The sequence below is a fragment of the Amblyraja radiata genome, chromosome 37 (genome assembly GCF_010909765.2).
Source record: "Amblyraja radiata isolate CabotCenter1 chromosome 37, sAmbRad1.1.pri, whole genome shotgun sequence".
Taxonomy (NCBI): domain Eukaryota; kingdom Metazoa; phylum Chordata; class Chondrichthyes; order Rajiformes; family Rajidae; genus Amblyraja; species Amblyraja radiata.
This window is the reverse complement of record NC_045992.1, coordinates 4,382,677-4,408,123: the sequence shown is the minus strand read 5'-3', so window position 1 is coordinate 4,408,123 and position 25,447 is coordinate 4,382,677. Positions and strand designations below refer to the sequence as shown.

Sequence of the window (25,447 nt, the reverse complement as noted above, 5' to 3'; positions counted from 1 at the left end):
AACTAAACTAAACTAAAACAAGGTGCAGTGAAGATTGATCAGGATGATGCCAAGGATCGAGCATTTAGTTATGAGAGAATGAAGAGCCTGTTTTGCCTTGAGTGTGGAGGAGTTAAGAGGGGATATCTTTGAAGTATATCAGAATGGGGAGTTTGTGGGTGAAACATCAGCAATCTATGATTTCCTGGCCTGCTGAGTCACTCCAGCACATTGTGTCTTGTTTCGTAAACGAGCACCAGCAGCTCCTTCAATCAACAGCTAACGAGGTCAGTGCCAGCTGAGCAGCTGAAAGCAGTAGCTGACGAGTGGGGCTTTTAAACAGAAAGCAACAGTTAACAAGATCTAATCCATTTGAGTAGCTGAGAACAGTTGGCATCCTGGAGAGGCTGCTCTTCGTGGGTGTATAGACGAAGGCAGGCCCTAGTGGTGCAGATGTGTGGAGCAGCAACTGCTTTGTGGATGGTAAGGCTTTGATTTGAGAGGCTTTGGTGAAGAAGAGGACAAAGGGTTGACACAGTTTGTGTTTTTCTGTCTTTCGTGAATCTTCCTTTGCCCAGTGCAGTGGAGATGGCAGCCAAGGCAGTTGTATACTCCCCCACCAGGATGTGGGAAGTTGTGGAGAATTCCAGTGTCCCTGACCACGCTAACTGTGGGAGGTGAGTCCAGCTGCAGCTCCTTACTGACTGCATCAGGGAACTGGTGCAACAGCTGGATGACCTGGGGATCGACCAGGGGACTGGGGATCGACAATGAGTTGCCACTGGGGAAGGGAGTAGGCAGAGAGTGCGGGAATTCCCCGTGGCTATTCTTCTCCAAAACAAATATGTCCTGATGTAAACAGACAGAGGATGAGCGGTGAGGGAAGAACAGCAGCAGTCAGGTCTGTGGTGTTGGGCGTGGCTCTTGGGCTCAGTGGGAAATGGTGGTCAGGTTGAGGGACAGGAGACTCGTTAGTTAGGGGGGGGAAATAGGAGATTCTACAGCAGGAAGCGAGACTCCAAGATGGTGTGTTGCCTCCTTGGTGCCAAAGCTGCAGTACATTTTCAAGGGGGGGGAAGGAGAGCTGCTGGAAGTCACTACAGATGTAGGTAGCTAAAGGGATGAGGTTCTGCAGAGTTATGCCCCTGTCCCACTTAGGAAACCTGAACGGAAACCTCTGGAGACTTTGTGCCCCACCCAAGGTTTCTGTGCGGTTCCCGGAGGTTGCAGGTGGTTGCAGGTAGTGGAAGCAGGTAGCGAGACTGACAAAAACCTCCGGGAACCGCACGGAAACCTTGCGTGGGACACAAAGTCTCCAGAGGGTTCCGTTCAGGTTTCCTAAGTGGGACAGGGGCATAAGGCAGCATTTTAAATAGCAGGACCTCGAGGGTCATAACTCCAGGTTGCTCCCAGTGATATGTACTGGGCGGCACGGTGGAGCAGTGGTAGAGTTGCTGCCTCACAGCGCCAGAGATCTGGGTTCGATCCTAACCACGGGTGCTGTCTGTACAGAGTATGTAAGTTCTCCCCGTGACTTGCGTGAGTTTTTTCCGGATGCTCCGGTTTCCTCCCACACTCCAAAGTCGTACAGGTTTATAGATTAATTGGCTTTGGTAAAATTGTACATGGTTCCTAGTGTGTGTAGGATAGTGTTAGTGGGCCAGCTGTGATGTCAGAGTGAAATACCCAGGAAATGATAGACACAAAATGCTGGAGTAATTCAGTGGATAAGGCAACATCGCTGGGAAAATGGATGGGCGACATTTCGGATCGAGTCACTTCATTATATCCCAATACAGGCCAAGTTCTTCAGCAGTGGAGGAGGGGAACCAAATGGCAGCATAAGAAAATGAAAGATGATGGTAGACAAAAATGCTGGAGAAACTCAGCGGGTGAGGCAGCATCTATCGATGCTGCCTCACCCACTGAGTTTCTTCAGCATTTTTGTCTACCTTTGATTTTCCAGCAGCTGCAGTTCCTTCTTAAACAAATGAAAGATGATAATTGCTACTCTTTTCTGGTGGACACAATTCTTCCAATTCCTGCTCCAATTTATGCCTTTAAGTGATGAAGGTGTAACAAGGGCACTAAAGCCTCTTGTCCAAAGATTTCTCTGGAATACACTCCCTGGCTCAGAATCAAGAATAACATTCATTGGCTAAAGTTATTGATGAGGCATGCAATACATCTGAATGTCAAAAAATGGAAAGCAAGATTTTCTGCAGGCTTTTTAGATAATAACATTGCTTTTTGAGCTGCATTTGTCATGCCAGAGAACTGAGACTGAGTTATGCTTGAAGGTTGTCTGATGTTAATGCTTATCACTTCAATTCTTGGAATAATACAGCTGTTCCCTGGTGTGAATAAACTAACTAGCATTACGGTATAATTCCTATTATTGTATTTATGGTATTGTCAGGGTTTCTCATAGATTTGGGAAGTTGGACTTGCCTTCAAAACTCAGCACCAAGAATGTCACTCAGAATTACGTAGGTTTGAAAATCCCAATGAATTAATTTGCACCACAGAGTTTCATCTCCAACAAGACAGTGCCTAAGTTCTGACATTCAATAGCATTGCCGTTGCATGAGAATATTCTCCCCGTACCTGGAACATTGTAATTCAAACAATTCTCAAGGATGCTATCACATTCTGGGACAGATGACAATTAACAGAAAATTTGTGCGATGTGTTCAAGGTAGAACATTTTAGATTTTTGTGACAGAGATGAGTTTGGTCATCTGACAAGTTCTCAGACGATTAACATGAGGGAAACTCATTGCTCATCAGTTGTATGTGCAAAGAGTTTAGATGGCAGCCAATTATCAGATAAAGCCGAAGATAGACACAAAATGCTGGAGTAATTCAGCCTGACAGGCAGCATCCCTGGAGAGAAGGAATGGGTGATGTTTTGGGTCGAGATTCTTCCTCAGACTCGATCCTCATCTTCACCCGTTCCTTCTCTCCAGAGATGCAGCATCTCCGGTGAACATGGAGTTCTCCAGTTCAGACATTTTCTTCAATCTGAAGAAAGGTTTCGATCCGAAATGAGTGGTTATTTTTAAAGACACAATCATCTTCTGAGCCAGTCCCTACAGTTCGAGGATGACTTCAGCTGGTTCTGAGGTGGCTGGTTAGCCCAATGTTGGACTGGCAGTTGAGTTACTCCAGCACGTGGACTATTGAGTTGTAGGAACTGCTCATGCCTGACCTTACACTCCTCTGGAACTTATGAATGCATGCACACCCACATACCTGTGTGTACATGTACACGCACACACACACACACTTTGCATCCGGACCCGCAGATGCTAATCAGTAGTTGCTTACTCAATCCCTCACGAGGCTAAGAATAATTTGATTTCCCTTGCACTTGCCCTAATTGAGACTACTACCAGTCTGATTTAAAAACAATAATGGGGCTCAAATTATTTTACTTTGACGGCAAATGTGAATGGAAATTGGGTACATCCTCACTATTGGACCATCAGAGTTAAACTGCCTTGTCTTCCCAACAACTCTGCTTTCCGTCTCATCATTACATACCCACCCAATTGGTGTTGAAGACTTGACTGACCATTTCTCAGCATAAGTTGTTTGGTGAATATTCATTCATGCCAATCAACAGTGTCTTGATAAATTCAATCTAAATTAAGAATTATACTGTATTTGCATCTCACTGAAGAATTTATTTAATTGAAGAAAGTGCTGTGATGAAGCTGATTTATCACTGCTTTCATCTGAACCCCTCATCTTGGCCCCTGGACTTGTTTATAACTAACAAGGTCTATTAAAAGACTTATTTGCACCATTGATCATGAAGAAATATTTGCTTGTCAGGTTCAACTAGGTCCTGACCTGAAGCAAAGGGAGGTTCTCTCTGAGGCATGCATGTTATTGTTAATTCCACAGTTCAAGCTTCATCATAATTGCTTGTGTTGAAAGTACACAACTGTTTCACCTTTACTGTCAAACCCTTTCTAAATGTTGATTTCCTGTTACCTGGTCGTTCAATTGTTGTGGGTCTTGTTGGTTGTAGCAATGGAGTAGGATCATGAGGAATGGATTTTAAGCATAACTTCAAGGAACCCTTGCTTTCCCTCTCACTCAATCCCTTCCCCAATCCTAGTTCTCCGACCAGTCTGACTGTCATCCTGATTGTTTAATGTCTGTATGCTTCGTTATTACCTCCCCCTAGCTAACAATGATCTATTCTACAGTTTCTCTGAGCTTTGTCCTCTTTGATGTCTCATTTTCACGCCTTACCCTTCCATATCTCTGTCTCCCTCTCCCCTGACTCTCAGCCTGAGGAAGCGTCTCGACCCAAAACATCACCCATTCCTTCTCTCCAGAGATGCTGCCTGTCCCGCTGAGTTGCTCCAGCATTTTGTGTCTACATTTCAATTTAAACCAGCATCTGCAGTTGTTTCCCATACGTGCATTGAAACAATTCAGCTTTAAATGCGCTAATAAATGAGACACGGGTAAATCGGGGAGGTTAATGGTCTGGATGTATCGTTACCAACACACTATCATATTTAATGTAACATCCAATTTTGGTGATGATGAATAAAGGGATAATTTCAAGAGATTTTATTTGTTGTATGAACCAGATGTGAGGTGGAGCAATGAGAAGTAAAGCAGAGGATTAAAGTGAGTGAGAAATGACAAAGAAAATGATGCACCAGTAAACTAGCCTCCATTTGGGGTGAATGTGATGTTAATTTACTCCAGCACCAAGAATATCTCTAAGCAGTGACATCATGGTTAGCGCTAGGATTTAGAGGGTCACGTCACAGATTTTTGCCGTTGTCTGTGATTTTTGATGATCTCAGTGAATTTCAAGGAGAACGTATTTTGGGGGCCTTTGCATCCTTTCTCATTGACAGAAGTTGGCATTAAGAGCACAGGGCTGCAGCTCTGATAGTTGAGCTTCTTCCACTGAGTAAAGGGCCTGTCCCACTTTCACGACTGAATTCACGACCTCTGCCGAATTTGCCCTTGACTCGTACTCGCAACATGGCCGTCACGAGGTCGTAGATAGGTCGTAGGTAGGTCGCGATGCTAGTCGTAGGTCGGGGCGTTTTTCTAGCCTGATGAAAAATGTCAACGAGTAAAAAAGGCCTTGAATTAGGTCGTGAAAGTGGGACAGGCCCTTAAAGCTTCCGAAAGGGGTGGCTTAGAATTGAATTGAGACACAGACACAAAACTGTACCTGCTGACTTTACTCAGCTGCATCTCCCAAATGTTAGTGTAGGTGTACTGTATCCAACATCTTTATTCACCCTTAGTCTGTTTCTCTGTGATTTTGAGCCGAAATATAGTGGCATATTTAGCAGAGCTATTGCTTTGAAATACCAGAGAACCCGAATTCAATTCTGACCTCGGGTGCTGTCAATGTGGAGTTTGCATGTTCTTCCCCTGACCTTGTGGGTTTCTTCCTGGTGCGCTGGTTTCCTACCAGATCTCAAAGATGTACGTTATCAGGTAAATTGGTTAGTTTAAATTACTCTTAGTATGTATATGAGTGGCATCTGAGGTGAATCGCTGACTATTGAAGGAGAATTTAAAACATTGAGAATATATCTGGTTGATCGCTGGTGTGGACTTGGTGGGCCGAAGGGTCTGTTTCCATGTCGTAAGACTATAATATTCTTTGACGTGGGTCCATATATCCTGTGATAAAATCCTTTTTCCTAAACATGGTTAGGCGCTATATTCAAGCGGGATTTTCCTACGTATCAGCTGAAGAATGGTCTCGACCCGAAACGTCGCCTATTTCCTTCGCTCCATAGATGCTGCCTCGCCTGCTGAGTGTCTCCAGCATTTTTGTCTAACTAGTATTTTCACATAAATAATTAATATTTCATAGATTCAGTTATTCTGAGTAATTGCCTTGCAGTGCTAGGCAACTGCTTTTGGTGACCTTGGTGATGGTTCTAGTCTCCCTCTGGCCAATTCCCCCCCATTCCTATCAAGAGTGTCAGCAAATCACTCTCCCAGAGGGTTGTAGAGGCTGGATCACTGGAGGTATTTAAGGAACAGGTTCCTCCGGCAGCTTAAATGTAGAAACAAGGAACTGCAGATGCTGGTTTACAAAAAAAGGACACAAAGTCTTGGAATTACTCCAGCACTTTATGCCCTCCAGCAGTTTGTTTCTTGGTCCTTTCCCACCTGCCTACCAGGAAGCATTTCATCTTTTTTTTTAAGAAGGAACTGCAGATGCTGGAAAATCGGCTCGACCCGAAACGTCGCCTATTCCTTCGCTCCATAGATGCTGCCTCACCCGCTAAGTTACTCCAGCATTTTCGTCTACCTTCAATTTTTCCAGCATCTGCAGTTAACATAAAAAAATAGGTGCAGGAGGAGGCCATTCGGCCCTTCGAGCCAGCACCGCCATTCATTGCGATCGTGGCTGATCGTCCCCAATCAATAACCCGTGCCTGCCTTCTCCCCTTTCTTAAATATAAATATTTTTCTATTACTTTACCAAGAAAAGGTCTGAAGAAGGGTTTTGACCCGAAACGTTGCCAATTTCCTTCGCTCCATAGATGCTGCCTCACCCGCTGAGTTTCTCCAGGATTTCATCTTAGTTGCAGTTTCTTGTCACATCCTCTTCTGGCTCATAATTTTAAATGGGAATCACACTGATTCCTATTAGGAATTGTGATACAATCACACTGTCAAATTGTCTGTCGTTATATTGCTAATGAAAAAGAAAGGACTTGATTTTAAATGCAAGGATGGGGAAGCAAATATTGAGATGAGTTTTGTATTCAAAACACAGAACTGAAGGGTAAAGCTGACTCAACAAGCAACCTTTACAAAAACCATGACTGTCTTTAATAAATCATATTTATAATCCACAATGCAGTTATGCAGATACGCAGAGCTTTGTGCACTAGTTAAAGAAAATAATATTATTCTTAATTCAGCAGTATCTCACTTTACAATCAATTCAGACAACCTCTTCATAAGGAGATTAAGGTGTTTAAATTGGGCAAAGCAGTGGAGACTTTCCCTACTTTTCCCATTTTGGATAGATCTCAGAGGTCTCAGAGGTTCCTTCTCTCCAGAGATGCTGCCTGACCTGCTGAGCTACTCCAGCATTTTGTGTCTATCTTTGGTGTCATCAAGCATCTGCAGTTCCTTCCTACTCTTTACTATCAATTTCTGCCCTTCTACCTCCTTGCTTTATTATGTGAAACTCCCGTAAAGCCCCTGTCCCACTGTACCAGGTAATTCACTAGTTCTCCCGAGTTTTCCCCTGATTCGAACTCTGAGAATGTCCGTAGGAGTACGTGGATGTCTCCTAGCGGTTCGTACGAGTAAAAAGTTAAACATTTTTTCATCACTAGTATTTTTTTTTACTCGTGGGCATTTTTTTGCAGTTGAAAAAACGTCACGAGTTTACCAGATTTCCCGAGTAGCTACCGTTAGCATTACGAGACATCGACAAACTCCTATGGACATTCTCCGAGTTCGAATCGGGGAAAACTCGGGAGAACTCTTGGATTACCTCCTACAGTGGGACAGGCCGTTAAGTCATCCTGAGGCTGTTTTGCTGCTGTACAAATGAAATGTGTTATTGTTGCAGCATTTTCCGAAATAACTAGTTTGTCGCATTAGAATTCTGATGCTCTAAACCCATTAGCTCATCTTTCAACTGATAAAGTGGCTTTTAAGTGTTGGGACTCGAGATTCCCATCCCTCATCATTCTCCAGCTACACAGGCCAAGCACATTAGTTGTCATCTCTTGTCTCCCATATGATTGTGCGTGTAAGTACATGGCTTTAACAAGCAGCCATGTCTCCTCAAAAGTGACAGGGAGCCCAAAAGGGAAAATATCGACAAGTTATCTTTCACCGTAGAAATCGGCAACTTTATTTGGTGACAAAGCAGAAAAAAACACTGAACTATTTGATTTAAGCTTCTAAATCTCTTAAGATTCTGAAGTCTTTTTCACTTCCTAGTTCCCATTCTCTCACTTTTATCAAACCACTGGAAAAAAAACTCTTCTTTATAAGGCTGATAGGTTGCAAGCTGATGCCTAGCAACAACATTCCATTGCATTAAGTAGCTGCAAGCCCTTGGCTGAACCCTTTGAAGTGACTGTCAGGGCAGATTTATTCTGTTTTAGCACATTGTCTACTTGTCCAGATGTATCACAAGATAAAAAGAAGCTGTGTTTACACTTTTGGGAGCTGTAATTAAATTGTGTTTTTGATAAGCCTTGGATAGATGAAAAAGGGGACATCTTACCGGGGCGAAGAAGGTAGCTGTTTGTTCACAGGGAACACCTGATAGCTCGGTAAACACTGGCTTCAAAATTGGAGGTAGGGTCTAAGCTTTTGAACCCGAGAAAAATTTATGTGCTGAGGAGACAACTGCTGGCCAACATAGATTCAGAAATGATAGTGTCACGATAGCACATAAATAATAGTTTTTTGCCAAGATCACTTTGTAAGGATGTTGTCAGAATTCAATTACACTGGTGTGTTATCTGGGAGCAAAGCATTGCTCGAGCTCTAATCATACTCTGCTTGATTTAATAGCACCAGGCAGTATAATGGATTCACCTGTAGAAGACTATCCTTCTTTGCAAAATCTCTCAACATCGCATCTCTGTAGCACACCACGACAAAGATGTTACAGGTTCAAAATTATGGACCAACTTGGATTTATTTTTCTCCCCCAAGCCACGGGGCATAGGTTTTAGGTCATAGGTTGAAGGCGAGGGGGGAAATATTTAATAGAGACCTGAGGAGTAACTTTTTCACACAGAGGGTGATGGGAATATAGATCAACCTGCCGGAGGAGGTAGTCGAGGCATATTTAAGAAACTTGTTGAAAGGACCGATTTAGAGGGATATGGGCCAAAGAATAGAATAGAATAGTTTCTTTATTGTCATTGTAACATGAACCATGTACAACGAAATTGTAAAATGTCAGCCAGTCAGTGCACCATTCAAACATTTCTAAAAAGCTAACAATACATACAAGGTAAAATATTTAAAAAAAGATAAACTAAAATAAATATCATAAAAATAGCACGCATAAACACCCAAAGGCGGGTAGATGGGACAAGTGTAGATGGGACAAGTTGGCTGGTGTGGGCAAATTGATGGGACAAGTTGGCTGGTGTGGGCCAATTTGCCCACAATGGCCAACTTGTCCAGAAGGGCCTGATTCTACACTGTGTGACTCTATGACTCGTGAGTCATAAATAGTTTAATGGAGTTTTATTTATTATTGTCACGTGTCCCGAGGTACAGCGAAAAACATTTTTGTTGCGCATTATCTGGTCAGAGAAAAGACTATACATGATTACAATCAAGCTTTACATATATTTAGTTTTTGTTAAGAATCAGATGCATGTAGCATTAGTGTAAAGGGTGGTCCATTATGCAAACCAGCCTTCGTTCCCCATTGGCTCCATCTATATTTCACACCCTGATCATTCTCCCCTCTCCCATCAGGCACAACATTCAATAGCTTGAAAGCATGTGCCACAAGTCAACAAGGGCAGCTTCTTTGATGCTGTTTGTCAAACACTTGAACTGTCCTCTCATAAGCTGAGGACAGGTTTGGAGGGATATGAACCAAGCGCAGGCAAGTGGGACTAGTGTAGCTTGGACATTGTTGGCTGGTGTGGGCGAGTTGGGCCGAAGGGCCTGTTTACACACTGCATCACTCTATGACTCTATGAATGACAGAACAGACTTGAGGGGCAGAGTGGCCTTTTCCTTCTCTTAATTCATGTGATCAAAGCCTTTTAGATCGCACTGCCAGTGCCAGGAGTGGATGTTGATATCCCCATTGAACAGTTTTTGAGAATCCCATCCAAACTCCGAATTGTGTATTTCCTCTTCTATTTTGTTCAGCAGACACGCAAATTCAATGGCACACTGTTGTTCAACCGTGTTGCCTTAATCTACCATTTGATCTGGCATGCTACACAATGGATTTAAAATAAATGGAAACATTCGTTCATTTTTATTTGGAGATTTCTCTATGACTATGACTCTATGTATTCCTGATCTTAAAATCCACCTTGTTGCATCCCTTGCAATTTTTTTTCAGTCTGTTCTGTCTCTGTAGGTATAATTCTATATTCTGAACTACATTGATTTTCTAGCGGAGTCAGGGGATACGGTGAGAAGGCAGGAATGGGGTACCGATTGGGGATGATCAGCCATGATCACATTGAATGGTGGTGCTGGCTCGAAGGGCCGAATGGCCTACTCCTGCACCTATTGTCTATTGAACACCCCAAAATAGTGGACGTGAGTACCTCAAGCACAGCATTTTACATCAGTCTTCCCGGGCTGGGGACCCACTCACAGATTTGGCAACTTAGTCCATCTCTATGTTGGAGTTGGTGAGCTTGTACTGCTGGGTTTCCACAGACATAGTCATATAGGACGGAAACAGGCCCTTCACCCCATCTCGTCATGCTGACCAAGTTGCCCCATTTGCTAAATGTTTGGCCTATATCCATCTCAACTTTTCCTATCCATGTATCTGTCAAAATGTATTTTAAATGCTGTTATGGTATCTGCTTCAAATACTTCCTCTGGCAGCTCGTTCCATATGCTTACCACCCTCTGAGTGGAAAAAGTTGCCCTTCAGGTTTGTATTGAAACTTGCCCCTCTCACCTTAAACATATTTTGTCTTGATTTTGATTCACTTATCCAGGGTAAAAGACTGTGCGCTCACCCTATGTGTTCTCCTCGTGGTCGATTTTGCCTCTTGGCAGCTCTGTTTAGAACACCAAACACAATCAATGCATCGTGCAAGAGTCAATAAAGTTGTAAATTTAAAGAAAAATGATCACAAGACTCTGAATTTAAACCAACGCCCAAAACACTGCACAGACACATTGCAGTTGCCATCACAGCAAAGTTTTTAACTGATCCTGTGTCCACAAGGCACCACATCCTGTACAGACAATGCTTGCTCTAAATAGCAGCTGGTTGAGCTACAGGGGGCTTTGGGCAGCTAACAAGTGTAAGAGTTTCAGGACCATAACTCCAACGCTCATCTTCAAAACAAGTTTATAAAATAGTTTTCTTGGCAAGGACCAATCTAATCCGAGGTTTTCCCTGCCTAAATTCGTCCTCTGTTTTTGCCCGTTGAATTGAAATTTAATCAAAGCTCGAAAAACAACCTGTGATTAAACTCCACAAGCAGTTGGCCTGTCTTCTGATGAAACCTTGAGTTCAGTTTAGAGGTACAGCACGCAAACAGGCCCTTTAGCCCACCGAGTCCGCGCCGACCAGTGATCCCCGTATACTAGCACTATCCTACACACTGGGAACAATTTACAGTTTTTACCGACCACCTACAAACCTGTAAACTTTTGACTGTGGGAGGAAACCGGAGCACCTGGGGAAAACCCACGTGGTTATGGGGAGAGCGTACAAGCTCTGTACAGACAGCACCCACAGTCAGAATCGAACTCATGACTCTAGCGCTGTAAGGTAGCAACTCCACTACTGCACCCTTAAATGGACTCTTTCTGATGTTACATCACCTAAAGGTTTGGTTATGGTGTTAATTACTAAAGTGCCATTGGTCTATTCATGTTAACTCAGGTTGACAGCCCTGCCATATCTGTCCAAGGATCACACGAGCTGACCATTGTGTGGGCAAGTTAGTTCCTCGCCCTCTTGGTGGCTCAGCTTTAATGTCAGAACGTACATGCATCAGAAAAAAAAGTAAAAGTTTAATTTAAAACCTGTAGATTTTATGTGAAGAACTTTGGGGGGAAAATGGTAAAGTAATAGAAAAATATTGATATTTAAGAAAGGGGAGAAGGCAGGCACGGGTTATTGATTGGGGACGATCAGCCATGATCACAATGAATGGCGGTGCTGGCTCGAAGAGCCGAATGGCCTCTTCCTGCACCTATTTTTTATGTTAACTGCAGATGCTGGAAAAATCGAAGGTAGACAAAAATGCTGGAGAAACTCAGCGGGTGAGGCAGCATCTATGGAGCGAAGGAATAGGCGATGTTTCGGGTCGAGACTCCTGAAGAGTCTCGACCCGAAACGTCGCCTATTCCTTCGCTCCATAGATGCTGCCTCACCCGCTGAGTTTCTCCAGCATTGAAAAATATAGATGATTAGATTGTCTATTTTCTTTTTTAAAGTTTGTCTTTTTATTTTGCAATTTGCATCATCTGTTTCCTCCAGCATCCTTGATACTTGTTTGTTCCAGTATGAATCATGTGCTGTCCTTCACTGTAGAACTGAATGTAATTGAATGGGGATTGGCATCTATACAGATTGAAGCTAAGTAGGCATCACATATGTCAAAAAGGAAAAATACATTCATTTCTGCCTCGTCTCATACATACTGTAGCTTAGATGGTTTCCATGTGCATGTTTTACAACCAACGATGGTTTATTAACATCTTGTCACCGTTGGAGTCATAGAGTGATATAGTGTGGGAACAGGCCCTTCGGCCCAACTTGCCCACTCTGGCCAACAATGTCCCAGCTACATTAGTCCGATTTGCCTGCGCTTGGTCCATATCCCTCCTGTCCTATCCATGTACCTGGCTAATAGTTTTTTTAAACGATGAGATAGTCCCAACCTCGACTACCTCTTCTGGCAGCTTGTTCCATACTCCCACCACCCTTTGTGTGAAGCAGTTACCCCTCAGATTCCTATTAAATCTTTTCCCCTTCATCTAGAACCTATATCCTCTGGTCCTCAATTCCCCTACTCTGGGCAAAAGACTGTGCATCCACCCGATCTATTCCTTTCATGATTTTGTATACCTCCATAAGATTTCCCCTCGTCCTCCTGCGCTCCATGGAATAGAGACTCAACCTCTCCCTATAGCTCACACCCTCTAGTCCATGTATGAGCCAGAAAACAGATAGTTGGAGGATTGGAACCTGAAGTTGCTGAACCTGGTAGTGTGGGACTTCAGGTTTCTGCACCACCTGCCAGATGGCCGGAGGAGAAGAGGGCATGGCCCATTTGGTGGAGAGACTTTGGGCGTTGTAGGCTACAAATTCAGTTTTTATTGAGAGGAAAAGGAAAATGCACTGATTGTGATTTTTCATTTGATTCCTGTACCTGTAAAGAGTAATACACATTTCCACCAAAATTTCAGTGCCTCTGTAGCTGTAGTCATTGGGCTCCAGAGATCATAGATTTACAGATTTATCAAAGAAGCAAACTTGGACAATCACAAATGAAATAATTACTCGATAACTTATTTTAACTGGTGAATTTCAAATCTTTTATCAAATGTGTTTGATTTTTGTTTTATTCATAGTTCATCATTTACTTTTGAAATGTGACTCTTCCTTGATTGGCGAGAAGCATGTATTTGCATTTAGACAAAAATGCTGGAGGAACTCAGTGGGTGAGGCAGCATCTATGGAGAGAAGGAATAGGTGACGTTTCAGGTCCAGACCCTTCTTCAGCATCAGTCTGAAGAAGGGTCTCGACCCGAAACGTCGCCTATTCCTTCTGGATTTTTCCAGCATCTGCAGTTCTTTCTTAAACATGTATTTGCATTTGATTTGTGCCGCAAAATGGCATAATACGTGTAAAAGGCCAACCATACTGTTCTTCTAAATGAAATATTGGGCTGAACAACTTGGGCCAATTTGTTTCAGTGTGAGCTTGCCCTTTAAAGCTGCTCATCAGACCTCTTGTTTGCCATGAATCCATCAGACAGTTGGTGAAAGATTTCCTAGTGCATGCTGTATCAGAGTAGAAGACTATACATTTGTGCCAAAAACTGCAAGTCTCTGATCTCATCGGAGTTACTTGGAAGAGTTGGAATATAATGTTGTACATCTGAATGTTTTACATCGAGTACATGTGTAATATTGCTCATCGGCATGCATTATGCGTTCTGAAACCCACTATTAATAGAAGACAGCTTCAATAAACAGAATTGAGAGCTGACACTGAAGAGAAATTGGGACAGATGCAAATGGAAGATGAGTAACACGGTTGACTCAGAATATAAGGTTGACATGTAGAAAGGAAACAGCTGAAAGGACACGAGTATAGGAAAACTTTTTTTTTTTAAAGAGCTCGAAAGCAAAGCACAAATAGAGAAGACATCAGTAACTGGAAATACAATGGCCTCCACAAAACACACTGGCAGTCAGATAAAATTACAAAATAACCAACACAGAAACGGGTTGGGACACATGAAACTGCAGATGCTGGAATCTTGAAGTTGGAGGCTGGACGAACTCAGTGGGTCAGGCGTCATCTGTGGAGGGAACGGACAGAAAATGTTTCTTCTTCAAACAGAAAAAGATCATTCAGCCCATCAAATCCATGCTGACTCGCATGGAAACAACCCCATTCATTTCCATTTTTCTTGTGCCTCTGCAACTTTCTTTCATAGAATCATAGTGATGCAGTGTGGAAAGAGGCCCTTCGGCCCAACTTGCCCACAACAGCCACCATGACATATGCGCATAACTCTTTTTTGATTCCTTTTGTCACATACTATCACGTTATATATCAGACAGCACCACAGCATGGAAAACAGGCCATTCGGCTCACTGCATTTGTATCAACCTCCCATTATATATACACAAATTCTATCCCAGTCCATGTTTCTACTCCCCAGAGTCCTTTGCCCTCCCTGCCCCCAGTTTGACCAGTTCTATGCACAATAAGGGCAATTTACAGTGGCCAAGTAACATGCACATCTTTCGATTGCAGAAAGAGGAAACTGGAGCATGAGGGATAAACACACATGGCCATAGGGAGAATGTGCAAACTCCATATAGACAACACTTGAGGTCAGGATCGAACTCAGGCTGCTGGTGAGGTGAGGCAGCAGTTGTATTGCTACATAATAGAGGCACATCATTGGGAGAGGGTGTGGTAACACCTGACAGCATGGATCCAGTTAGTAGAACACAGAGTGCTGAACTAGCTCGATGGTTCAGGCAGCATCTGTGAAGGGAGTCTGGAAAAATGTCTACTATCCATTCATCCATAGGGTGGCACAGCAGTAGAGTTGTTGCATTACAGCGCCAGAGACCCGGGCTGGCTCCTGACTATGGGTGCTGTCTGTACGAAGTTTGTACATGCTCCCTGTGACGTGGGTGGGTTTTCCACGGGTGCTCTGATTACCTCCCACATTCCAAAGATGTGCAGGTTAGTAGGTAAATTGCCTTCTGTAAATTGTCCCTAGCGTGTAGGGTAGAATTAGTGTAGACGTGATTGCTAGAAGGCGTGGGCTCGGTGGGCCGAAGGGCCTGTTTCCACACTGTATTTCTAAACTAAACTCGTTGAGTTACTCCGGCACTTTGTAGTTTTCTCAAGGTTCCAGCACCTGCAGTTCCTTATGTCTCAGTTGGAAACCTTCAACTATTCGATGCTCTGAGTTTGGGGTGACGATTGCAACACCACACAGCCACATGGACTGAAGATCTTCTGCGAGCCAACGCACATGGCATGAAACTCCAAATTAATTTCACTGCACATTTGACTTTGACTTTGCTGAGGTCTTCTGTGTGACTTTGGAACTTGTTATAATCTGGTTACCGCATTTAAATAATGATATCCCTAATATGAATGAGTCTTTTGAAAGTAAGTATGTTTCAGTCTCTTTCTTCTAAATGCATAATATTACATGTGATTATTGCATGATGACTTCGAAACACATTCTGTTTTTTATAAAGTTCTGACGTTAATGGGTGAGCCATCAACTGACTCAACCCACAGTTCTGGAATTCTCCCTTCATATCCCTTGGCGTTTTCTCATCCTTTATGTCACTCCATTAAATCTACCTCTTTGATCAAGCTTTTGATCATTCAGATTAATGCCTCTTTAAATGGATTGGTGTCAAATTTGCTCAATGTTTCAATCAACCGCCTTGGGATATTTTTCTATATTTAAGGTGCCATCAATCCAAGCTGCTGTCATATGCATTTTGTAATAATGTCTTAAATTCCTTACAAAGCAACAAAGGACAAACTAACACCTAGCAACCATCTTTGACACGCATGTGGCAAGGTTACTGGGAGGTGCAGGAATGAGGTGACCACAAGGTCCACTTGCTTTAGATAATCTAGCCAAACATCTGAGATACAAGTTGCTGCTTGCAGCACCCTCTTCTGCTCACATTAAGGTGTGGCAAGATGTCCTTCTGAATTAATTAAAAGGATCTTTTTATGTCTATGCATTTTTGGCAAACATCTGATGCCTTTTGGCGCAAGGTTAGAGAGAAGAGTACTCTCTAAATGAGCAAGTGATGTTATCCACATTGCTGCATAATGCTTTCAAAGAGGATGATGAATGACAAGGTAGATAGATGGGTCTCGGCAGGTTAGCTTTTTGTGGTTTGCAAAGTGCCTTAGTGCCAATTGAGAAAGGAATGACAAAAAGATATCAAAGCAAAATCGATTAGGTTGTAAGGAGGTTTACTGTAGTCCTGTCAACCAAATCAGCCTTGTCTTGTGATTATTTTTTTGTGTGAACTTCTACAGCATATGATCAAAGAGAACCCTTGTTGGTCATGCCTAATCTGATCAGCTTTAAAGGGAAAATAAATTTTACAGCACATGGGATTCCTATTTTGCTTTGCTCAATTTTTAAAGTGTTCCAGAGCCTCTTCCTTCGTTGCAGGATGGGTCATTGAATAAACTTAAAAGGAGAGAGGCTAAGGGAGGAAATGGGTGGGATTGTGAATTAATCTTCCAGGAAATAAATGTTTGATCAGCGGTCGGAAGGGAATGAAATCTCTGATGTTGACAGCAGGGAGCATTTTAACCAGAGCGTGATTGACGTTCCTGCCTGTCCCACAGGAGTGAATGTCCAGTGGAGCTCAAGCATTCTCAGTCTGTGGGTGGTAGTGTTAATAATGTGGCAACTGGAAAGATTAATTGTGGACAAGCAGCAGGATTACGAGGGGTTTCACCGGTGCAAGGGAACGGCGGTGAAGAAAGCCTCTGATCTCTCAGCTAGAGAGGAAATTAGTCAGGGCAGACAGAAGTTGGCTTAGAAAAGCATTTAAGATATTAAAGCCAAATGCTGAGAGGATATGAGAACAGTTAACAAGAACAAACATTGAAGGTTCAAGATAAACATCTGATGATTTCACACACAGGATAGAATTCGCATGTGATGCAGCTAAACTTGTCCCATACACATTTCTTTAATTTAAAATCCATTTAGAGATGTGAGCTTTTCTCCCCAGCAAAATACCGGCCTCTCTACTTGTGAATGCGGTTCCTTCGTTTGATCTAGAAATGAGCCAAAGGGGATTTGAATTGTTTTGGGGGAGTCAAGTGTGTATAAAAGTATTTTACACTCTTTTGCGTTTAAATGAAGCCAGCATTGATCCATACTCTTGAAAGTGTGGTGATGTCATGCCACCTGTTGGAGTCCCTGAAGACAACAGGGCATAACGTTGTCGGCTTCTGTCATTGCCTGACCTTCTGTTAACCTCCGACCCAGTTCGTAGAGCAGTGACATCAAATGAATCTCTCCCCTGACTTCTCAAAGAACAGCTGGGGGGGGGGGGGGGGAAGGAACAAGGGGGGGGGGGGGGGCTCTAATCAGGATTGATGGTCGCAGTGTTCATCATTCCTTGCTCTAATCAAAACCACCCTCTCGGCAACTAAAGATGAAAGAATCCCGAGGATCCATATACTGTTCAAGTCACAAAGTGATTGTGACACACAACATCCATTGAGGGGCAAGCTTCCAAATTGGGCCCTCGTTTATGTTGGCAAACTGAAGCAACAAATTCAATCCAGAGTTAAATTCACAATTTTCTGTGACAAGATCTCTTTCTTAGTTTCCTGTCTAAAGTCTGATACATAAAAACACAGTTACTCTTCTTTACTGAGTCTGGCTATTGTCTCTTAACGCAATCCCTAATTTCCTCTGAGAAAGGGATTGTGAGCGATTTGCTTTGGTCCGTCTGGTGAATGCAATCCAGAGGCTGTTGGAGAGAGAGCTCCATTGATTCAGACTTGATGATGATGATGAAGGCACAATGGTGCAAGTCAGGGTGGTGTATGACCAGGAGGGGAACCTACGGGTGATGCGGTTTGCATGCAGCTATAGTCTTTTTTGGGTGATAGAGCAGACAGGGTTAGAAGGTGGTGCCAAGGAAACAGAAGTAAGTAGTTTAGTATCAAGACGCAGCACGGAACCAGGCCCTTCAGCCCACTGAGTCCGCGCCGACCAGCAATCCCCGCACACTAACACTATCCTCCCCACACTAGGGACACTTTACCAGTTTTACCGAAGCCAATTAACCTGCAAACCTGCACGCCTTTGGAGTGTGGGGAAAAACGGGGCACCCGGAGAAAACCCACGCCGTCATGGAGAGAACGTACAAACTCTGCACAGACAGCACCTGCGGTCGGGATCAAACCTGGGTCTCTGCCGCTGTGCCACTGTGCTGCCGTAACCCCACTTGGGCAACCTAACTGGCGAGTTTAGAAGGGTTTAGGAGAGTTTGAAAAAATGATATGTTGAAGACCTCTTTTGACTATGTTGAAGACTAGCTACGACTAACTTCGGGAAAATTGGACACCGAATAGTGGAGAGTGAAGACGACCTCCTTCGACCTCCCTTCGACTATGATGAAGACTATCTACGACCACCTTCGCCTACCCTCGATTACCTATGACTAACATGACGACCTACTACGACTAAACCTACGAGTAAAAAAGTATCGATTTTTTTCCATGGCGACCTTTTTTTTTTACTCGCGGGCATTTTTCAGCATGTTGAAAGATACGCCGTGACCTAGCTGAGGACTCAAATACACGGAGACCACTCTCGAGCATGAAGGAGAGTTACAAAGATCTCCTACGACCTTGTGTTGACCATGCTGTGAGTACCTTTGCCTGTGTGTGAATGTGTGTGAATGTGTGTGAGTGATTGGTGGTGGTCGGAGGGGCCGTAGGCGCAGATTGGCAGCCACGCTTCCGTCAGTCTGCCCCAGGGCAGCTGTGGCTACAGAAGTAGCTTACCACCACCGAGTGTGACTGAGGAGTGAATGAATAATGCGATGTAAAGCGCCTTGAGTATTAGAAAGGCGCTATATAAATCCCATCCATTATTATTATGAGTCGAGGACAAACTCGCCAGAACTCGCGGATTAGGTCGCCCAAGTGGGACAGCCCCTTAAGAGTGGTGCCGCATCCAGACAAGTGAAGAGTATTCAATCCATCACACTCCTGACGTGCCATGTGGGTGGTGGAAAGGCCTTGAGATGTCAAAAAGTGAATCACTCATTTCAGGATAACACGGGATAACATTCTGAGGATGGAGCAATACCATTATTGGGAGACAGGCATAATCTTGATTGGGGGAAGAGGATCTTAGAGCATCTTCAAGAGGTTAGAAGGCACCGTGGCGCAGCTCATAGAGCCTTTGAATAGCTGTGCCAGAATCATAGAGCTATAGAGGATGGAAACAGGCTGCTCGGCCCAACTTGTCCCTGCTAACCAAGTTGCCCAACCCACCTAGTCCCACTTGCCTGTGCCTGGCTCAAGTGTCTTAAGTTGTCATTGTAGCTCCTCGATCACTTCCTGTTGCAACTTGTTCCATATATGCACCACGCCCTGCCACCCATGCGACAATGTTACTCACTCGGGATTCTTTGAAATCTTTCCCTTCTCATCTTAAATCTATTTGGCCTAGTTTTAAACTCCCCTTCCATGTGGCTCCTCATCCTTTCTATACCCCAGGTTCAGCTCTGACCTCAGGTATAATCTTTGTGTAGTTTGCATGTTTTCCCAGTGACGGTGTAGGTTTCCTCCCATGTCCCAAAGACTTGCAGGTCAGTAGGTTAAATGGCCTTCGGTAACTTGCCCCGAGTATGTAGGTGGGCAAAGCTGAGGAGAATGCAGAGAGAATAAAAAACGGGGTTAGTATAAATACTGGTTTATTGGTAGATTGACAGGACATTCCTATCCTGCATCTCTCTATAACTAGAGGAACAGAGGTGTGAAAATGCATTCCTCCAGATTGAGGGAAAGTTTCCTCCCAGCTGTTGTCAGGCAACCGAACCACCCTATCACCATCTAGAGAGCAGTTCTGAGCTACCATCTACCCCAGTGGAGACCCTTGGATGATCTTTAATCATACTTTATTGGACTTTATCTTACACTAAATGTTATTCTTTTTATCTTCTTCTTCTTGCGTATGGCGTGCACAGCCTAAAGTTGTAGGACAACTTGTTCTATTTGATTGTGCACACCAGGTTGATTGCATTCGTTGAAACAGGGTGGACCACGTGAAGGTTGCTATCTCCCACCCCATTCTCTTTATCATGTACCTGTACACTGTGTACGGCTCAATTGTAGTCTTCCCGCTGACTTGATAGCGCGCAAAACAGGTGCTTTTTGCTGCACCTTGGTACACATGACAATAAACTCGACTCAACTAAGATTAGATTGTTGGCGGTTGCTTTTATGATTGTTGGCAGATCAATTTCCCACCTGGGATAAATAAAGTTCTATCGCATCGTAAAATGATCAGACTGATTGAGGAGAGAATTCCAGAACTTGGGGCCCAGACAGCTGGGAAGCACAGTTATCTCTTGTGGAGTGGTTAATTCTGGGGAGGCCAGTAGTGGAGAAGAGCAGTTATTTTGGGGGTTTATGTGGCCGGAGGAAATTGCTGAGGTATGGGGACGATGACTGCAAGAAAGAGTTAATTTAGCTCTTAGGGCTAACGGAATCAAGCGATATGGGGAGAAATCAGGAACAGGGTGCTGGTTTTGGATGTTCCGATGGCTTCCGAATGGCTTACTCCTGCACCTATTTTTCTATATTTCCATGTGAAGCTATTGACAGACTTGAAGAGAGGAATGGTACAGGTTCCCACAAGGGAAGTGAATGGTTGGAAGCCCGTTGTCAAAGCTCATCCTTGCTTTCCTTCCTGTGACCCTACAGTGACCCTTAGCTGTGCGCCTTGAGTGAGTCCTGCACAGCCTGGCAGTGAGATGTGGCGTGGCTTCATGATCAATAGGTTATGACCAATTAGTCGTGGTTGAGTGAGCTACTTGGAGTGTGTGCATTCTCTTGCAGTGGAGGGACTCATTGATATGATAATGGACACTTCTTGAATTGGAAAATAAACCCCCATGATTTAGTGCTTTGAACACTCATGTGGTGCCAAGCCAATCATTCTACATGTCAATGTGAGCTCTCCAGCAATCTTTATCCCCAGGCAACCCTGATCAGCCAGTTGAGTGTGACAGAGTGGTTGATGGCAGACCAGAGATACATGGAGCAGCATTGCCTAATGACTTCCTGTTGTCATCCAAGCACTGAGACTGAAAGCAGCAATAATGACGCCATGGGTGATGCTTGAGGAAGGAGATTGGCAGACCATTGAAATCCTCAAGCCCGCTTTCCAATGTGAAGATCGCTCGGGGTGAGGGAGCCTAATAGTGCAATCCAGCCAGGGGCTCGCCGATGGTTCTTGTCGCTTATTCTGGCTTCCGAGCAGGAAGACCGGTGATCATCTAACATAAACTGAGGAAAGAGGGCGGTAGTGAAGCTGGGTGGTCAGCAACGTGGGCCGTGGGACAGAGAATCCTCGGTGACTTCCTCCGAGGAGTTTATTAACAAAAAGATGCCTCTTAGACTTGCCCCTCAGCAGAACTTCAGATCTGTGCCATGTCTTCTTCCCTTTGCTGGAGGTGCCTAAGACCTAAAGGCAAAGCTTTCAGATGAGGAGAAAAATGTTTTGAGGGGATCAAAGGAAGATTTTTTTCAGCTAGAGGGTGGTTAAAATTTGCAATGCACGACCAGAGAAGGTTGTGTTATGAGTACTCTCAGAATGCTTAGGAATCTGGACAGGCACAAGATACGCTGAAGTATAGTCAGCAATGGGCCAAATTGGATCAGTAGAGATGGCTACTTGATGGTCAGTATAGACATGGTAGGTCAAAGGGACCTGTTACTGTATGTTTGACTCTAGGGACTCGTATGATAATTGCAAATGGGAATTTATTTGTAAAATACACAATTGAAGACACACCACCAAATAGAAAGCTTTCCTCCCATTGCAGTGAAAGCAACTTATCTTCAACTGAGTGGGGATTGTGTTTATTTCCCCCCGAACTTAGAACGCCCTATGAGATTGATCACGCACTAGATCAATGCATCTCACACAGTGTAATGTTTTTAAGGATTGTCACAAAATGCTGGAGTAACTCAGCGGGTCAGGCAACATCTCTGGAGAGGAGGAATGGGTGGTGTTTCAGGTCGAGGCCCTTCTTCAGACCAGTTAGTGATAAGGGAAACGAGAGATCTAGGCAATGATGTAGAGAGATAAAGAACAATGAATGAAAGATATGCAAAAACGGTAACAATGATTGAGGAGACGGGCCATTGTTAGTTGTTTGTTGGGTGAAAATGAGAAGCTGGTGTGGCTTGGGTGGGGGAGTGATAGAGAGAGAGAGAGAGAGAGAGAGAGAGAGAGAGAGAGAGAATACCGGGTTACTTGAAGCTCGAGAAATCAATATTCATACCACTGGGCTGTAAGTTGTCCAAGTGAAATATGAGATGCAGGTAGCCTCACTTGTTTCTCATTCCCCATATCCCTAACTAGCCTGAAGAAGGGTCTCAACCCAAAAGATCACCCATTCCTTATCTCCAGAGATGCTGCCTGGCCCGCTGAGTTACTCCAGTTTTTTGTGTCTATCATCAGTTTTGATAATAATAATAATAAATACTTTATTGATCCCCTCAGGGAAATTCAGATGTCCAGAAGCCCCCAACCAACAAACCCACAGATTCAAAATGAACGCAGACAGAAAATACATAGAATACAATGTGGACACTACCTGAGAGCAATAAATACTTAAAAAGACCAATAATTAACAGTTAAAAATTAAAAATTGCAAAATGCATCCCCCTACAGCCTAGCGGTCCGAATGATAAAATCTAATGGCTGCAGGGGTGAAGGATCTCCTGAACCGCTCCGTTCTACAGGGCAGGGAGAGGAGCAGGTTGTTGTTCCGAGTGCTCTTTTGACTCTCCAGAATTATATGGAGGGGATGCCCGGGGATTTTCAGGATGACCTGCACCTTGTGTCTCATACGCCTCTCAAGCACATCCATCCCAGAGTCTACTCTCCCCTCCAGCACAACATCTGCAGTTCCTTCCTACATACATATTTAAGGATTGTGCCTTGCCACACTGGTCTACATGTTCCTCAACTAATTGATCTTCCTTTGGGGAAGGATGATTTCCATCCCAGCACCTCCTCCAATGCCGAATACCCTCCTTTATGTGACTTCTCCTGGCAAAATAAGGTGTCCCATTGGCATGAGTGAGTCTTCGACAGGAAGGTGCTTCAGTGTGTGTGTGTGTGTGTGCACGTTCACCAAACTGTCTCGGATGCAAAGAAATTAATTTTAGAAGAGATGCACTGTGAGTTGCAAATGAAAAGATTTGACGGAAGAATAAAAGGAAGTATTTCAAATATGCTGAATATCGGAAGACAGCCAACTCCTACAGTGCTGTAAAAGATCCATCCCGTTCCCTGACAACTTTCTTCCTCCTTTCCATTTTTTGATGTCTTTGTGCTGACGGGCTGTTGATCATCTCCCTTCATATCCTTGCAAGATCTTCCTACAAACACCAGCTTTTCTCTGCGCACATGCTTGTCGCTTGTACGGAATATGAAGGTGTGGAAAGGCTGTAGGTGAGTTGAGTTTATTTTGCCCAGCTCTGTACTGACCTTCCCTGCAAAGATTCCTGCATCTACAAGCAATTGTAAAGGGCTTGTCCCACTGTACGAGTTCATTCAAGCTCCCCCGAGTTAAAAAAAAAAATCGAACTCGTGGTAAGTACGTAGAATGTACGTAGCGGGTACGTCTGAGCTCGGGGACGTCTCTTAGTGGCTCGTAACGTTAACGGCAGGTACTCGGGAAAATGCGGTAAGCTCGGGAAGACTCGTGAAGATTTTTCAACATGTTGAAAAATGTCCACGAGAGCCCCGAGTACCTACGAGCGGCCATTACCATAATTCTCCGAGTTCGAATCAGAGGAAGCTCGGGAGAACTCTTGAATTAGCTCGTACAGTGGGACAGCCCCTTAACAGGTTTAATGCCATTGAGCAGGAGAGGAGGCATGTTTGGAGATGCCGCATGGATACAGGCCCTTCGGCCCACCGAATCCATGCCGACCAATGATTATCCAGACACGACGCACTACGGGACAATTAACGGAAGCCAATCAACCTAAAAACCTGCACGTTTTTGGAATGTGGAAATCAAAGCATCCGGAGAAAACCTGTGTGGTCACAGGGAGAACGTACAAACTCTGTCCTAACACCCGTAGTCAGCAACTAACTCGTGACCCTGGTGTTGTAATGCAGCAACTGCGACACTCTGCAGCCCCCATGTTTTGAGGGAAAGTGTAAGAAAATAAATATCACTTCTCCAGAGTCTTTCATGTCTTTTTAAGAACATTGCGAAGAGTTTTATGGCCCATTTAGAAAGGTTGTGGATGTAGAATAGTTCCAGATTTATGGAAGGGATGTGTTGCTGTATAACAATGCCGCAAGTGAAATATCGTTGCTTTGAAAACCCAGAGCAAATTACATTTTATATGGAAGGAGGTATTTCTATGCTCGGAGAATGGTATACTATTCATTATGGCAATAATCCAACGCAAATAGAAGGCACAAGCCCAAAGAGTTGATATTGTGATGGGGAATTTTCAGATTTGTTGTACTGTATGCAGGTAATTCTGCTATTTGGTCTGAAGAAGGATCTCGTCATGAAACGTCATCCATTCCATAACGTGTATTGAATAAAACTCGTGCTGAAATTGAGCCTTCATTGCTTGAGGGAACCTTATAAACAATAGGTGCAGGAGTAGGCCATTTGGCCCTTCGAGCCAGCACCACCATTCAATGTGATCATGGCTGATCATCCCCAATCAGTACCCCATTCCTGCCTTCTCCCCATATCCCCTGACTGCTATTTGTAAGAGCCCTATCTAGCTCTCTCTTGAAAGCATCCAGAGAACCTGCCTCCACCGCCCTCACAGGCAGAGAATTCCACAGACTCACAACTCTGTGAGAAAAAGTGTTTCCTCGTCTCCGTTCTAATGCTTAGGAACTGTCTCAGTCATCTTTTCCTTTATATTGGTGTGCAGCTGGATGGTATGGAAGCGAATCAAGTTTCCACTGATACTACTGTATCTAACAGCAGCGGCATGCCTCCACAATGTTGTCCAAGCTGCACTATTGATATCTCTATTTTCAAGTAACCTTTGCATTCTCTCCCTCTCTCTCGGTCCCTCTCCCACCCTAGTCGACTTGCTAGTTTCACTGTATATATGCCTTCAATATCACCTCTTGCACAGTCAACGAAGGACCATTGTTGGGCTCCAACTATCTTGAATCATGGATGCCGGCTCTGATTTGTACTGTACATTGTCTGAACCATTCCTCTAGTTTCCCTCGCCCCTAACTCTTA

General features: G+C 43.9%; 1 protein-coding gene and 1 long non-coding RNA gene across 2 annotated transcripts in view; both read left to right on the top strand.

Annotated features, from left to right (window-relative positions):
* Positions 1-25,447, top strand: part of lrmda (leucine rich melanocyte differentiation associated) — a 645,680-nt gene that overhangs the window by 530,703 nt on the left and 89,530 nt on the right. The gene's annotated exons all lie outside the window — the stretch shown is intronic.
* Positions 7,273-23,894, top strand: LOC116966345. The gene is made up of 3 exons (XR_004410000.1): positions 7,273-7,314; positions 15,575-15,577; positions 23,883-23,894. It is a non-coding gene; the product is annotated as an uncharacterized LOC116966345 (long non-coding RNA).